Here is a 17,008-nt window from a genome sequence, read left to right on the forward strand (position 1 = left end):
ATAAATACAACAGTAGCTCAGAGAAGGGAGAAATCAATGTGTGTTCCAGCATAACACTTAGAAAAGCCTTCGCAGGATAACTGGCCATGAGTTGGGGCATATTTACTAGAATGACTTCTCTAGGCTTCAGTTTTCCAGTGTAGTTATGTAGCAATAAGAGTACTGGATCTGAAGATAAAGGATTGAGAATACAGCACAAAAGGAAAGTAGCAAAAAAAAAAAAAAAAAAAGGTAAGGAAGAAATGGGCATGATGTGCTGTTGGAAACAGTGAAGAAATGAGTCAGTGTAGACAAAGTGACATTGGGGAACACTGGAAAAAATACAATTGAATGCTAGGATAGGACCTGATTAGGGAGCACCCAGAAAGTCAGTCTGAGGAGTTTACCCTGATCCAGTGACCAATAGCTAAGTCATAGCAGGTTGCTGTACAGGTGACAATGAAAATATAATTTAAAAAAATAAGCCTGATGAGAACATATAAGATAGACTGAAGAGGCAAGATTGACAACAGGGAGAAAAATCAGAGGGAGATCATAATGATTCAAATGTGAAGCGGCAAGGGTCTAAAGAAGATGATAGCCATGTAAAGGACATTTATGAGGAAAATAATGACAGGATTTGGTAACTTCCTGGTTTAAGGAATGAAAAAGAATAAAGCATCAAAGACGATGACAAAATTCCTGGCCAGAGAGACTTAAAAAATGATTCCATTAAAATGAAGGAAATACGAATGCTAAGAAGTAAAACAAACATTTTGTGTTTTGGGGATGTTAGGTAAACTTGAGATAGTGACAGGATATCTAAATGGAATGTTTTCATCTGCAGATGTAAATTCTGGGCAAAATGTATAATAGAGGACAGGATCAGAGTTACAATGAAATTCCTCATTATAGAAATGATAGTTGAAGGCAAGAGAATGAATATTATAATGAACAGTATAAAGAAAAAAATCTTGGAGAACACCATAGTTAGCAGGAAGGAGAATGAATAAACGTACTAACAAAGGAGGCAGAGAAGGAATGGTTTGAAAATTAGGGAGAAAAACAGGTGAGAGTTTCCAGAAAGAAGGAAAATGTTTATTCCTTGAATGAAAGCCCAGCTATATCGGGTGAGGGAGACTGAGGAAGAATGGTCAGTTCCTTCCTCTTCAGTTTAAGAAGTTATGGTGCAAAATTCCCCTACACAAATTACTCAAATTACTCTTTGGCTAACTTCCTTCAGGTCTGTTCCTATCTTAGCTTGTCTTCCTGGTTTATGAAATACTGACAAAAGAGGAACAGAGAAGAACTCATTGTGGTTTCAATTCATGTAATGCTTTATGGTTTCTAAAGTATGTTACATAAAATATCTCATTTGATTCTCACAACAGTACACAACAGAGATAGGCAGGGCAAATAAACACTTTTTACAAATGAGTCAACTGAGGCTAAAAGATATTAAGTGACTTATCCAAGTCCCTGTGCTATGTCAGTTGTACTTCAAATCCATGTCCTTGGACTCCAAAGCAGGACTTTTTTTTAAACCACTTTTTACCGCTACATCAAAACTTCCCTTCTGTAGCAGACCCATATGACCTAGGAGTGATATTAATTGAAAAAAACCCTTAACTCCTGTGTACCTTCCATTTTCTTTTTTAAAGGAGAATGATCTTCACACTGAAAGGGCAAAATGGTGAAGAGGGAACTGATAGCTGAGATTAGTGAGGAGACAATAGGAAATTAGTTGTTGCCTTAAACAACTTCAAGGTACAAGGCTCTCTTCTACATTCCAGGGTATTATTGGTGACTATTGATGTCAGCAATTCCTGAGGAATTCTGGAGAATAAGAGAACACGTAACCTCAGGAATGGAATAAGGAAATGGTCTGCTTTTTAAAAAAGGGAAGAAAATGGATTGCAAAATTCTAGAATGGTTATTAAATGCATGACTTGTGAACATTTATAAACGGTAGCAGTCATAACCAGTGAACAACTTGCACTTAAAACCAATAAGAACAAGTCATGACACTAACATTGGCTTTTCTGAAAGGTTTACTGGACAGTACATTCAAGGAATGCAACACACATAGCCTAAATCTAGATTTTAACAAAGGATTTGATCCAGTCTTTTATAATATCCTTATGGAAAAAATAAATATAGGCTGAAAGATTACCAGGGTAAATGAGCTGAAAACTAAATGAACAACTAGTTCCAAAGTTTGAATTAATGGATCAATATCAGTTCATCTCAACAGTACTTATTAAGCATCTACTATGTACAGTGCTAGATTGTAAATATCAAAAGACAAAAAAAAATCCTCCTTTCAAGGAGTTTATATTCTACTAAGGAAAACAAGAATAAATAGATACATAATTTGGGAAAGCAGGTCTGTAAGTGGTCTGGCTCAGAACTCTGTCCTCAGCTCCATCCTGGCTGACATTTTGATCAATGACTTGAAGACACTGATGTAATGCTTCTCAAATATACATGACAGAAACCTAGGAGGGATCATCAATATATGAAATGACCCAATCAAGAGCCCCAAACAGCCCCAAAGTATGGGCTAATTATAATAAGTCATGAGAGGAACCCAGGTTTTCGCATTTCAAGTCCAGTATTCTTTCCACTAGGACATGTTGCCAGCCCCTATGTATCTCATTCTCCCATAGTTATTTATGTTTTAGCTATTTAGTTTATTTATTCTCTATTTCCACACTAGAGCTTAAGGTGCTTAAAAGCACATTTGGTTTATCTACTCACAACGTGAGATGGTACCTTATGCAACAGGTATTTCAGTGTGTTCAATTAAAGTTAAATGTGAAGCTCTGCATTTATAGCTCAGAACGCACCTCCACAAACAAAGGATGGAAGCAATAAAGACTGCCAACGGCAACATATTATAACAGCGAAAGGGCTGGATTTGGAGTTCACGCACTTTGATTTGAATCCCATTTCAGCTACTTACTATCACCTAACCTTGGCTTAGCCACATAATCTCTTTGAAGCTAGGTTTCCTCATCTGTTCAATGAAGTCAATGGACCAGATGATTTTTGAAGTTCCTTCCAGTTCTTGATCTTACAGTCCCAGTTCACATGAAAAACAGAGATTTTGAGTGTAAGCCGAATGAGTCAATAAAGTGCTAATGCTGCCTCTTCTCCCCCCGAAAGCTCCCTAAAAACTAACGTCACATTATGCAGAATTGAAAAAAGACTAATGAGTTTCCAGAAGAAGAAGTAGAGTTCCTCTATACTCTGTGGTCTGAAAATATACAGGTGATGGTGTTTGATTCTAAGAACAATGAAGAGAATGAGTATGTTCAGAAAGGACAATTTCCAAATACATAATGAGATGGTAAAAAAAAAATGCAGAAAGCCTTGCTGAAATCAAGAATTACTATCCTGGTAGTATTTCCTGAATCACTATTCTAATAATACACTGTTAAGTAAACTCAAAACCATATTATTTGAGGATAATTGAAATAACATGGAAGAAATTGGGAATACTGATAACCTCAAAAGCAGAAGACTCAGGGGAAAATTATGGTTGTCTTTCAGTACCCGAAGGACCATCAAATGAAAGATTACTTAGATATAGGTGTAAAGAAGACAACTATGGGCAATGGGAGAAGTTACAGTGATCCATATTTCAGGTCAACATAAAGATCATTACTCCAAAAATGAGAGTTGCCTAGAAGAAAGAAATGATTGTGTCTCGAAGATAGGAATTTTCTAGTAGTTAAGGTATTCAGACAGAGGTCAAATGACACTTTCAGAAATGCTGAATAGGTGAATTTAGGTATCACATTGTATCACACGGGGTTTTGGAGTGGATGACATATAAGGTACCTTTCAACTTTAGAATTTCTGTGAATAAAGCGGAAAGAGACAATTTTAAATATTCCAAGAACAAAAAAACACAACACTGTTCACCTTACATCTACCAGTAAAGATCAATTATATGTACAGAACACCAAAAAAAAAACCAAAAACCCCAAACCCTTTAAATCACAAAGACTACATGGATGAAGTAAATTTCTTCTTCATAATGGCAATTCTATACATGACTTACTAAGTTACTCACAATATTATGAAGAAATATACATGAAATTTAAATGACAGAGGCTAAAATTATATAAATCTTAAAAGTTCTCATAAAAATCCTAAGTGGTTTTTTTATAACTAAATGGTTGAGTTTTCTTTTTAATCAGCTGCAAACTAGGAAATTTATTCAAATTATACTTATAAAAGGTAATGTTACATTTTATGTAAATATCATTTAAATACCATATTTGGCTACATATTATTTTCCCACAAAAAATTGTTTTTTCTGCATACACAGAGAAAATCAAAACTATAATGATCCCCAGTAGGGCCTTCCAAATTTAAACTGTTGCCAAAGAATCTAATTTCCCTTAACTTGCTATTAAATTGTCTATTTCCAAATTTCCAGCAGTTACTAGGTATTATCATTGGTTCAACTTTGTTGTCCCCATTTTAGAGAGATTAAAGTATAATTCAGTTTGGTTAATTCAAATCTTGCCATTCTACACATTCCCAACTTGGCTTCTCTAGGGGACAATTTCCTCAAATACAAAAAGCGGATAGTTAAAACATAACCCTGACCAACTGTTGCTACTTATTGATAAAGAAAGTTGGGATAGGTGGAGTATCTCAAATACCACTTGGAGAAAGTTCATCAGAGAGGTGAAGTCAAGATGTCAGAGAAGTATGAAGTAATACAGCAAGCTCTCACCCCAACTCACTCCCAGAAACAGTCCTCCAAATAGAACTAGAAAAACAACCAGATCAAATTCTGACTGGGAAATCTCAGAAAAAAATAAAAGTGAATCATTTTTCTAGCCTAGGTTGGCACAGGGAGACAAAGAGAACTGTAGATACCGGGAATGGGATCTAGTCAATGGAACACTCTAGCACTCATAAAGTAAAAGGGGACCCAAGACTGTGAAATAATATCTAATAATGTAAAGAAATAATATATAAATAATATAAGGGACCAGACATAAAGAACACTGACTTCATTCAAAGTGCAGGAACAAGTGCCAACTGGCAACTTTGATGCTCACTACCCGGTTCCAGGTCAAAGATCAAAGAATGATGGAGGAAGGGACCTGTTCCCAGGAGTAAGACTCCATGCTAAGGAGTGGTTGCAGGTGCTAGGCTGTATACTTATTCAGGAACAAGTTCAGAAGGAAGAAGTAGATGAGTGAAAAAAAAAATTAATATGATTTTTTAAAAGTTCACCAGAAAGGGCAGGGATAATTGCTACTAAGAGGTGTCATGGAAAATTTAATTGGAGTGTTACCAAAACTAAGCCAGTCTTTTGCTGAGATTCTGTCTATACAGAAAGAGAGAAACTACACAAATGAGATATGTTCAAAGAATAATGCCAGGATCACTTAGCAACTTCCCAGTCTATAATCAAGAAACCAGTAGATAAGCGAGGGATAGAGTCAAGATGAGCTCATGCAAATTCTGCTCCAAACAACATTAAAATAATGCCTCCAAATGAATTCTGGAGTGGCACTGCCAACAAAATAAAAAGGTGAAACAATTTTCCAAGCCAGGACGACTTAAAAGGTCAGCAGTGGGGAATAAGAGAAGATAGGGGCTAATAAAAGGAAGGGAAAATTGGAGGAGGTGCTGGTTAGAAACAAAACACTTTTGAGGAGGGGCAAATGAATGGAGAGAGAAGGATAAATGGGTTAGGGGAGAAGAGGATGTAGGGAAATACACAGTTAGTAATTATAACTGTGAATTGGAATGGGATGAAATCACTCATAATGTGCAAGCAGATGGCAGAGTGGACTAAAAAAACAGAATCCTACAATATGTTTACAAGAAACACACATGAAGCAGAGAGACACATAGAGTAAAGGTAAGGGGCTGGGCTAGAATTTATTATGCCTCAGCTGAAGTGGGGGAAAAATGCATGGGTAGCAATCATGATTCCAGACAAAGCAAAAGCAAAATTAGATTTGATTAAAAGAGATAAGCAGGGATACTACATTTTACTAAAAGGTACCATAGATAATGAATTAATATCAATAATAAATATATATGCACTAATGGGCATGGAATCCAAATTTTTAAAAGAAAAATTAAGTAAGTTACAAGAGAAAACAGAAAGTAAAACTATGCTAGTGAGGCACCTTAACTTTTCCCTCTCACAACTAGAAAAATCCAACCAAAAAAAAACCCAAACAAGAAAGAAGTTAAGAAGATGATTAGAATTTTAGAAAATTTAAATATGATAGACCTCAGAAGAAAACTGAATAGGAACAGAAAGGAAAATACATTTTTCTGAGTGGTATGTAGCACCTACACAAAAATTGACCATATATTATGGCATAAAAACCTCACAACCAAATGCAGAAAAGCAGAAAAATTATATATATTCTTTTCAGATCATAATGCTAGCCACAGCAGTAAAAGAAGAAAAAGAAATGGAAGGCATTGGAATAGGCAATGAGGAAACAAAAATACTTTGTGGATTACATAATGTTATACTTGGAGAATCCTAAAGAATCAACTAAAAAACTAGTTGAAATAACTAACAACTTTAGCAAAGTTGCAAGATATACAATAAATCCATATAAATCACCAGCCTTTCTATATTACAAATAAAGTCCAGTAGCAAAAGACGAAAGAGAAATTCCATTTCAAATAACTATAGATAATATAAAATACTTGGGAGTCTATCTCCCAAGACAAATCCACAATGAATATTACAAAGCCACAATATGAAGTATGAACACAATTACAAAACACTTTTCACACAAACAAAATCAGATTTGAACAATTGGAAAAATATTATTAGGCCTAGCCAATACAATAAAAATGACAATTCTACCTAAATTAACTTACTTTTTTAGTGTTGAATGAAACTATAAAAAATTACTTTTTAAAAGCTAGAAAAAAACTCAAAATTTATCTGGAAGGACAAAAGGTCAAGAATATTAAGGAAATCAATAAAAAAAAAAATGAAGGAAGGTAGTCTAGTCATACCAGACCTCAGACTCTATTAAAAAGAGGTAATCATCCCAATAACCTCACACTAGCTAAGTAGTGGTGAATCAGTGGAATTGATTAAGAAGCACAGTAGTAAGTGACGGCAGTAATCTACTATTTGATAAACCTAAGGATCCAAGCTTTCATGACAAGAATTCACTATTTAACAAAAACTGCTGGGAAAACTGGAAAGCAGTTTGGCAGAAACTAGATGTAGACCAACATCTCACAAACCATATATGAAAATAAGGTCAAAAAGGGCACATAATTTAGACATGAAGGGTGATAGCACATGTAAAGTAAGAGAACATTAAATAATTTACCCGTCAAATCTAAGGACAAGGGAAGAATTTATGACCAAACAAGAGAGAGTGAACAATACGGAAAGAAAATGGTTAATTTTGATTATATTAAATTAAACAGGTTTTGCACAAACAAAACCAATACAGTCAAGATTAGATGAACAGCAGAAAACTGGGAGGGGGGGAATTTTACAGCAAGTTTCTCTGTTAAGGACTTCATTTCTCAAATATATACATGACTGAGTCAAATTTACAAGAATACAAATCTTTCTCCAAATTAATAAATGGTCAAACAACAGGAATAGAAACTTTTCAGAAGAAGGAATCAAATCTATCTATAGTCATATAAAATGCTCTAAATTACTATTGATTATAGAAATGCAAATTAAAACAATACTGAGGAACTACCTAACACTTATAAGATTAGACAGTGTGATAGAAATTGGAAGGGATGTGGGAAAATTGGGACATTCATGTACTGTTGGTGGAGTAGTGAACCAATCCAACCATTTAGGAGAATAATTTGGATCTATGCCCAAAAGGCTATAAAACAGTGCACATCCTTTCACCCACCAATACCACTACTAGTTCTGTACTCCAAAGAGATTAAAAAAAAGAGAGGGAAAGATCCTGTATTTACAGCAGCTCTAAAGAACTAAAAGTTGAGAGAATGCCAATTAATTGGATAATGGTTAAACAAGCTGTGGTATATAATTATGATGTAATATTATTATGCTATAAGAAATGATGTGTAGGATGCTTTCAGAAAAACCTGGACTTAAATGAACTGATGCAAAATGAAATAAGCATAACCAGGAGAACACTGTATACAGTAAGAGCAATATTATACAATGATCAACTGTGAATGACTCAGTTCTCAGCAATATAGTGATCTAAAACAATTCTAAAGGACTCATGATGAAAAATACTATCCACCTCCAAAGAAATAACTCATTAAGTCTGAATAGAGATCAAAACATACCCTTTTTTTGTAAAATGCTTTTTTTAAACTTTATTTTTCTTATAGCTTTCTCTTTTTTAGGTCAGTTTCTTCATTCACAGTATGACTAATATGGAAATGTTCTGCCTGACTGCATGTGTATAGCATATATAAATTGTTTGCCTTCTTAATGAGGAGGGAAGGGAGAGAATTTGAAACTCAAAATTTTTTTTAAAAGACAAGATTATTTCTACATGTAATTGGAAAAAAATTTTTTTAAAGAAACCACATGATATACAATAAGAGTCAAAGAGGACTCTGGAGCTCTATTATTGAGATTCATCAAGCTGCCTTGCCCATTCAAGCTTTAAAAGACAACAAGGATGATGTTTTATCCCCACTGATCTCACAAAATATTCTCAAAAAAAAAAAACCCCAGAAGAGATGAAGATATTTTCTTATCCTAGAATCTGGAACATGAATCTCCAATTGCTATTTGCCCCTTATGCCAAATTGCACTTATTTTAATATAGGTAAAGGATTATATGATCATATATTTAGATATGAAAGAGATGTTAGAGGTTGTTCCTAATTTAACAGATAAGGAAACTGATGTTCAGCGAGGTTAAGTAGCTTGCCCAAGGTCATTCAAGTACTATGTGGCAGATCTGAATTTAAACTCAGGTTCTGTGACTCCAGGTTCAGAGGTGGATTGTTGTAGCTTTTCCTTTATCTTTTGAAAAGGACCAATGACATCATATCTTCTTAGGCAAGAATTGGATTTAAGTGAGGTAGAGTTGCACAAAATCATCCCATAGTCATCAAAATCCAGTGCCATGATAAAGTCAGGAGGATACAGCCTGGGACACAGTGGACAACCAAGCTCTCTACCAAGTACCTGTTTCAGCCACCTTCATGGTCATTGGAACAAATCATTCTCATCTGCCCATTCCATTGGGGGAAGTCTTCACAGGCTTGGGGTAGCCATCCCCCTAATTCACTTATGGATTTAGAGATCTGTAGGTAACATTCAATGTGGTTTAGCGCATCTCACCCAGCCACTACACACTCTACAGCTTCTTGGAGCTACAAGGGAGAAGCTCTCTGAGGCTCAGACTAATCTCTGTGACATCTACAAAGTTACAGAAGTTGTCATTTGTATCAAAGGAAGAATTTCTCACACCTATGAAATCATACAGAAGTATGTACTGAGAGAATTTAAAAAATAGTAGAAAAGGAGAATGTAGAGAGATATTACTATGGGAAAGAAATGGTTTTAGTAAGGGAAATGTCAAATATTTTTCTATTAGCACCCTGGAGAAGAGCTGATGGGTGACTCAGCTCTGACCTGTGGTCCATATAAGACCAAAGACCTCCTTGCTGGAAGATCCTGTTTTGTGTCATAAGCAGGAATCCTAAAGTCTAAGAAGCAGCATCAGTTGCTTTAGTGATAATAACACGTACCTCCCAAGGCTGTTGTAAGGATCAAATGACACAATAACTGTAAAATGCTTAGCACAGTACCTGGCACATATTAGTTGTTATGCAACTGTTACCCTTGGTAACGATGTTACTATAATCATTACTATTATTATTCTAATGCTATATAACCTTCCAATACTCCTTACCTAAAACCTTCTTTTGGTCTCCTCTAGATCTGATGTCAACTCTGACTGGGTGACTTGACCCAGAATTGTTATTAGAAATGCGTCATAGGAACTGAAACCATAAACATTAAAGAGAAAGTAGACAAACTTCCACATTCCATGCAGGAAAGGTTTATGTAAATTATTTTAATCATCAGGTAAACTCAAATATGGTTGAAGGACAGTTTTCTATGTGCAGATGAGAAGGGAATGGGCCAAGCCCAAAATCAAAATGGTCCCTTGGAGGATAGCACAAGGGGAAAATGTGGAGAAGCTCCTTCATGATATATGTAAAAGTTCTATTTCACAGTTGCAGAGCTGATAAATGCCCTTTATGGATGAATGTGTGTACTTAAGCATGTGTGCATAATGTATGTGTCTGGAGGTGTTTATATAAGCTTGCTGCTTAAATGCTTGTATACCTGTATTACAGGTTAATTTAGTTTGGAAGACACTGCTTCATTCTCTACCAAATTGCCAAGCACAAAAGATCTTGGTGGGGAAAATGAATGGTCTTCTCTCTGTGAATGTATATGAGAAAGAGAATTTAACAACTTCAGTGAGAAACAAAAAGCCTTCAAAAAAAGTGAGAGGGATTCATAATTAGGCATGCTAGAAGACATTACAAAAGATAAAGGATAAAATCTTGAGTATATAGTATCTTTTAAGGTTTGCAAAAATTAAAAAAGGAAGCTAGATTCAAAAGAAGAGACAGGGACTGGGGGGGAAGGAAGGTCTTTGAATCACATATCTTCAACAAAAGTGTGACATCAAAAATTTCCAGGGATACGATATTAGATAAATCATCATTTCCCTTCAGAAAAGTGGTCAAAGTATATGTAGAAATAATTTTCAAAAGAATGCAAACTAAAAAAAATAGTACATGCAGCCAACAGATATTTGCAAAAGTGTTCATAATCACTAAAAAAAAGAAAAATGAAAAAACCTATCACCTTACAACCATCAAATTAGGATGTATAGGAAAAGATGAGAAAATCTAGTGTTGAGGGGGCTATGGAAAGCTAATTTATGGCTGTTAGAATTTTGCATTAGCCCTATGTATCTGGAATCAACCTGTAGTTCTAGGGAAGGATGGTTTCCCAGGCTTATCATGAATAAGTGTTTCTATTCTCTCAGAAACAGAACCAACATTGCAACAAAAACATCAGTAAAATGGATGAATATGTGTCTTCTTGTATCCTCTTAACTTATCTAGGTACCATCAATGGTATATACTATCAATCCAGAGTGAATTGGCTTAAAGGTTTGATCTTTGAGCAAGAAATGTAGCCAGTAAACCCAAAGGAAAAAAAAAGGCAGTTTTTGGCCTTGGAGTGTACCTTCCCCTGGCTAGAACACCAGAAGAGAAGGACTCAGTCAAAAGGTCACACCCAAGGACTTAGAAGGTCACATATGGCCTCAAGGACACAAGTTCTCCATCCCGGTCTAATACATTTTATGAATTTGTTTTTAAAAGAGTACATATCCAGGCTTTTTTTCTTATTTTCCATTCTACCAATCTAATGAACACCTGTGCTTCCCTTTGCAAATTCTTTACTCACTGGTTTCAACAGAATTGATGTAGCTCAGATGTAGCTCAGAGTAGCCATAGTGAGTAGAGGAAGAGGAAACAAATTCCAGAGAGAATTTTTTTAATGATCTCTAAGGCAAAAACATACACTAACCCATCCTATAACAAGGCAAAGGAGGGAGACTGCTTGTCCCTTCCCTTTGTCCAACTTCATCGCCTCAGTTTGTCCTTTTTCCTCTACTTCTTTTCCTCTGCTTTAGTGAGGATAAAAGAAAGAAAAACAAATAAAAGATAAAAGATGATAATCAAGGTTCTATTGCTCTTCAAAACCATATAAGTCTTCAGTGATGCCTCAAGATATTTTGGTTTTGCAGTGGCTTTAAACAAAAATCAATCAACAACTATCTATAAAGTACTTACTACGTGTCAAGTGCAATTTATACAAAGCAGAAAAATGAAACAAACAATAATTTCAAATAATTCATAAAGTAATCCAACTGTTTGCCGTTTGTCACGGCAAAATAAAGTAAGAAGGTATTATTTCAATCTTTCCTGGTCAACTTTTTATATAGATATAAGTAATCCAAGTCCTCTCAAAGTCCTCCTAAATTCTGGCAGCTGTGATTGCTGAGCCATTGTATATCTAACAGATCTATCAGATATACAATCTGATAGATCTGTTAGGGTTAGCAGAATGGCAAAAATGCCATATGAATGTAAAAAAGCAGTCTTGATTTTTTTTTAAGGTCGAATCTGCATACTATATGCCAACGAGTTTGACTTCTCTTTCTGGCAAAACAGTCTATGTGAACCACCTTAGTAAAAACATCTTCTAAAATTCATTAAGCCCATCTGACTAACTGCTATCAACTGATAATCGGGGGGTAGAAGCACAACAATGTGAACTCATGAACTAGAGCATTAGCTAAACCACTCCCCAAACATGGTGGCTACCATTAGAAATCTAAAGGGAGATGGAACAAGTGACCCTCTGGCAACCCATCCTACTGAGGAAAGGGAGGGTGGGTTGAGAGAGCACCTTGAAAGCATGAGCCATACTTTGTTTTTCTAACCACAGGCATTTGCTGCTTATGGTGTAAATCCCAGAAGTCAAATTAAAAGGAAGCTATTGAAGGGGAACATCTAGGGGGCAGGGGAGGGGGGAGATGGAGGAAGAGAGGGAGGGAGAGAGAGAAAGAGAGAGAGTAAGGAAGAGAAAGAGAGAGTAGGAAAGAGAATAGGGGAGAGACAGAGAGAAAAGGGAAGAGGGAGGAAAGGAAAGGGGGGCGGGGGGGGAGAGAGAGAGAATATCAAACGCTAAGGTATTTTTCCTAACTGCTATAGCTGACCGAGGGCAGTGAATTTTAAAAGATAAAGACAATTACAAGTCTTCACAACTTCTCAGTGAAGAAGGAACAGTTATGCCAGAAATTTATCTAAGCAATGAGTCAGTAATAGGGAGAGGGCAAAAATGGCATGGTTGAACAACCCTGTTCACTACACCACTGCTGCTACCTTGAGAATACACTAATGTGCTTGTTCATAATCTGCAGATTCTAAAACACACTTCATCAAACTTATTAATGCAGGCTCTTCAGCAAAGATTAGGAAATTACTTAAGTTTTAAATGCAAATCATTCTTCCCTTATTTGAAATCTAAAATGTTTAAATGCAACAGAAATTTAGGTTTAAGCCCAAATCTGTCCATTTGGAAAAAACAGAAAGCAGTCAAAATTACCCTTACCAAATTATCTTCTATCCCAGTTGCATACTACCTTTCTACCTCAGACCCAATGGCCTTTGCACAGGCAATGACCCTATTGCTACAGCCTCATCCTCCAATTAGTGATTTCCTCTTGGAACATCCATTTGAGGAGGAAGCACCCAAGCCAGCCAGTCTCACTTCTACCCTGGCTAAGGTCCTAACTCTCCAGATTACTTTTCCACTTTCTCTTTACAACATAAACCCTTAATCAGGTTTAGTACAGAGAGTGCCGGCACATAGTGAGTGCCCAACACATTTTAAGTAATCTAATCTAATCTTTGATGGAACAGAAAAAAGAAAAAGAAAAGAAAAAAAAGCAGAATGGAAAAAATGCCCATCAAAAATTTCAACAAAGGTAGGAAGATTTCCTTAGAAAAACTGAATACATCTAAAATCACCATTTGAAAAATTGTTTCTACAATCTTAACATTAAAATGTTATGAATTTTATGTGTGAATGGCCCTTTGAGGTGAAGTATGGCACAGGAAAAAGAAGACTGAAATTGGAGTCAGGGAAGATGAGGGTTCAACATCCTGCCTCAGACATGTCTGAGTCACGCAGCTATTGGCCAGCCACAACCTCGGCAAATATCTCCCTTTCTCTCTCTCTCTCTCTCTCTCTCTCTTTCTGTCTCTGTCTCTGTCTCTGTCTCTGTCTCTCTCTCTCTCTCTCTCTCTCTCTCTCTCTCTCTCTCTCTCACACACACACACACACACACACACACACATAACTACTTAATCCTGGCTCTTGACAATTTGACTATGGCCCTCTGAAATATATACATGATGAACATATGGTTTATTGATATTACTGCACAGTTTTAAAAAGGCAAACATAAGGATCATTAAAGCAACTGTAAATATTGATCCAAGATAGGAAGCATACATCATTTGTTCATGATATAGTATATATGTCTTTAATGGGGAATTTATTTGGATTAAGAAACACCATTGACATTTTCATTTGCAGAATGATTACACAAAGTTTTATGGTTTAAACTGATCATCCTTCATAACTATGAGTTCTTTTGGAAATTCAATTCAACACACATAGTCCCTTTAAGATAGAATCTTTAAGATATTATTTGTAGAAACTAAATACTTTTAAAAACTAACAATAACTTGAAATCTTGAATGTCAAAAATAAGTTACAATCTTAATCCTGCCAACAAATTCTAAATGTATGGGTTGTTTGCAAAATATCTGGGGCTTGAGCAAAAGGAACTCCACAGGATCCTGTTGTGGAAGAGCTACCGTCTCATGAATGCTTATGGATGCTCTCAATGTCACTGTTTCAAAACCAGAACTGATTGCCTTGACTGACAGAGGGGAGGAAAAGGCCAAAGATTAGCAGCTCTGCTTGGCTGGAGATCAGGCCAGAAGAGGTCCAAACAAACCATAGAAAGAGCGCCCGTAAAGAAAAAACTCAACAGAAAGGACCATGAGATGTAGATCTGTAAGCCTCCATGTTCCTTCAGGCCCAAGCAAGTCATGAAAGCAGGGCAGAAGAAGGGTTTGGAAGGAGTGGCCAACATTTCCCCATTTATCTCAGAAAAATCTTATAGGTGCTACTACTCCACTCAAACTCCCTCCTCCAAAAGGGCGTAAAGAGAGATCTTCAACCCAACAGATATCTATCCCAAGTGAAGCACACTCTTGGTGAATGGAAGAGAAGTCCTAGAAAGAACTCCCAGTTTTACCAAAGAGGCCAAACAATACCAATGTAGGGGCTATGGTAAAACTTAGATTTTAAGTCTCATTTGAAAATGTTCACCTTGTCCATCATGAAAGAATGATCACAAGAGAGAAACCATTTAAATGCCATGACTGCAGGAAAGAGTCAGAGATCTAAACTTCACATCCACCAAAGAGTCTATACCAGGAAGAAGATGACACCTGTGTTGAATGCGAGCAAGGGTATATCCACCAGACCGCAATTTGTACCCACAGGCAAACCTTAATGGATGAAAAAGAAACCCCATAGATATAGAGTACAGGAAAGCTTTCAGCCATACTTCCCAGTTGCATGGACATCAATGAATCCACATGGCAAAAAAACCCTATGAGTGCTTCATCTGGGTGAAATGCTTTAAAAAGATGTCAAACTTCCAGATCAAAAAGTTTATAGTAGAACAGTATCTTCTAAAGGACCACAGCAACACCAAAGATCCCCTGGGCCCCTCTACTTCATTCATTCATTTATTCAGCAGTCCTTATTAAAAACCTACTGTGTCAAGTCCTATGTTAGGTAGTGTCAAGTCCTACATTATGTAATGGGTACACAAAGATAAATGAATCATAGTCCTTGCTTTAAATAAGTTTACAATCTAATAAAAGGGGTTGGGTGGAACAGATACAGAAGTAAGAAGAAGTGTGTTATAGGGTAAAGATGATCACTGTATTTTGAGATAGAGGAGATGAGTATGAATTCCATCTCCATTACTTGTTATTTGGGAGATGTTAAACATCTTATTAATTTCTTTGAGCCCTAGTCTCCTTCTCTACAAAAAGAGAGGGATGCCCAGAAACATACAGTGGTAAAGTAGAAAGAGGTCAGGATTTGACATCAAAGAATGTGAGTTTCAATCTCAGCTCTGCTAACTACTAACTTAGTGACACTGGGCACTTAGAGACACCTACGCTTTCTGGCACTCAGTTTCTTATCTACAATAATTAAAGAGTTGGCTGTAATAGAATTTCACAAAAATTGCTTGGAAAACTGGAAAGTAGCATGATAGAAACTAGATACAGAGCAACATCTCACACCAAATATCAAGATATAGTCCAAATGATTCATAACAGACATACAAGGTGACATCATAAGCAAATCAGAGGCTCAAGGAAGAAATTACCTTTCAGATCTATTCACAAGGAAGGAATTCATGACCAAACAAGGGATAGAGAAGACCACAGAAGATAAAAGGAACAATTTTAACAACAAACAAAGGTTCTGAGCAAACAAAAACAATGCAGTTAACTAGGGAGGAAACGTAAATGGAGAAAAAAATCCCTGCAGTAATTTTCTCTAATAAAAGATATATAGGGAAGATTAAAATTTATAAGAATAAGAGCCATTCCTCAAATCAGTAAATGGCAAAAAGGATATTAGCAAGCACTTTTCAAACAAATCCATACTGTCAAATTGGATTGATGCTCCAATGACAAGGAAAAAATGTTCCAAATCACAAATTTTTTTTAAAAAATATAAATTGAAGCAACTCAATTTTCTACTCACACCCATCGAATGAAAAAATGTTACAAAAAATAAAAATGACAAATGTTTCAGGGGTAATGGGGAAAATAGGTACACTAATGCATTGACAAAATTATGAATAAGCCCACCATTCTAGACAGCAATTTGGCACTATGCCCAGAAAAGTCACTTTTGCCGCAGAAATACCACAACTCAACACACATCCCAGAGATGACCGAAAGGAAAAAGACCCTTATGTACAAAAATATTTAAGACTGTAGAATTCTGATTGATGTAATAGCAAACCAAAATTGCAGAGGACCAATGATGAAGCATGTTACTTACCCATCTTGTGACAAGAGAGGTGATAAACTCATAATGCTAAGTGAAGCATATATATTTTTGATACACAATAATAGGATTCACTTTGACTGGTTAATAAATACATTAAGAGAATTTTATTCTTTGTTGTCCAGTTGGAAGTGGAAAATAAAATAAATGCTTATGAATTGGAAAATATATTTTTAAAAATTTTTTAAAAACATAGCATTACAATTCAATATTTTTTTACTTTCATCATGAATAAAAAAGTTTCAACTGCCCGATGTTTACAGGCAAACATAA

General features: G+C 35.8%; 1 protein-coding gene across 14 annotated transcripts in view; it reads right to left on the reverse strand.

The window, feature by feature from the left end:
• The window catches only part of BAZ2B (bromodomain adjacent to zinc finger domain 2B), a 353,036-nt gene that overhangs the window by 263,301 nt on the left and 72,727 nt on the right, over nucleotides 1-17,008 (reverse strand). The window lies entirely within an intron of this gene.

Source organism: Notamacropus eugenii, chromosome 5, assembly GCF_028372415.1.
Source record: "Notamacropus eugenii isolate mMacEug1 chromosome 5, mMacEug1.pri_v2, whole genome shotgun sequence".
Taxonomy (NCBI): domain Eukaryota; kingdom Metazoa; phylum Chordata; class Mammalia; order Diprotodontia; family Macropodidae; genus Notamacropus; species Notamacropus eugenii.